At 33.3% G+C, this 508-nt stretch overlaps 1 non-coding gene across 1 annotated transcript; it reads left to right on the top strand.

The window, feature by feature from the left end:
• Positions 1-434: 434 nt before the first annotated feature.
• TRNAI-AAU lies at positions 435-508 on the top strand. Its single transcript has one exon. It is a non-coding gene; the product is annotated as a tRNA-Ile (tRNA).

The raw sequence follows: 508 nt of genomic DNA, 5'->3' as shown, positions 1-508 counted from the left end.
TATCTGATTCTTGTTTGTATCGGTTTAAAAGAAGCTATATTTGAAAATTTGGTCTTCAAAAACTAATCAGATGTGGATTCAAATAGTGTTATCTTTGTTTCGATTTTTTGCCTGTTTGCATCCCTAGCTCTACTTGTTTTGGGTTGTCACCATTAACGTTCCACCAATAATAATAAGAAGAAAAGGCCAAAATAGTTGTTGTGTACATGACCATTTATTCTATGCCCTAAATTTCGGTTTATCTACTTTTTCGAAAACAAAAAGTTTTAACTTCAACCCAATTGGATTGTACCATGTCAAAAAACATAACTAATTTACTAAGAATGGAAATATTTAAGTTGATTGGGTATGCAAGGCAAAGGAAAACAAATTTTGTAAATTCTAGGAACAGAATTACTAAATAATAATTAAAATATATAGGTCCTTAAACAACTGGCCTATTAGCTCAGTTGGTTAGAGCGTCGTGCTAATAACGCGAAGGTCGCAGGTTCGAGACCTGCATGGGCCA

Source organism: Macadamia integrifolia, unplaced genomic scaffold (genome assembly GCF_013358625.1).
Source record: "Macadamia integrifolia cultivar HAES 741 unplaced genomic scaffold, SCU_Mint_v3 scaffold2154, whole genome shotgun sequence".
Classification (NCBI taxonomy): domain Eukaryota; kingdom Viridiplantae; phylum Streptophyta; class Magnoliopsida; order Proteales; family Proteaceae; genus Macadamia; species Macadamia integrifolia.
Note: the sequence above shows the minus strand (reverse complement) of the source record. Positions and strands in the feature narration are given on the sequence as shown.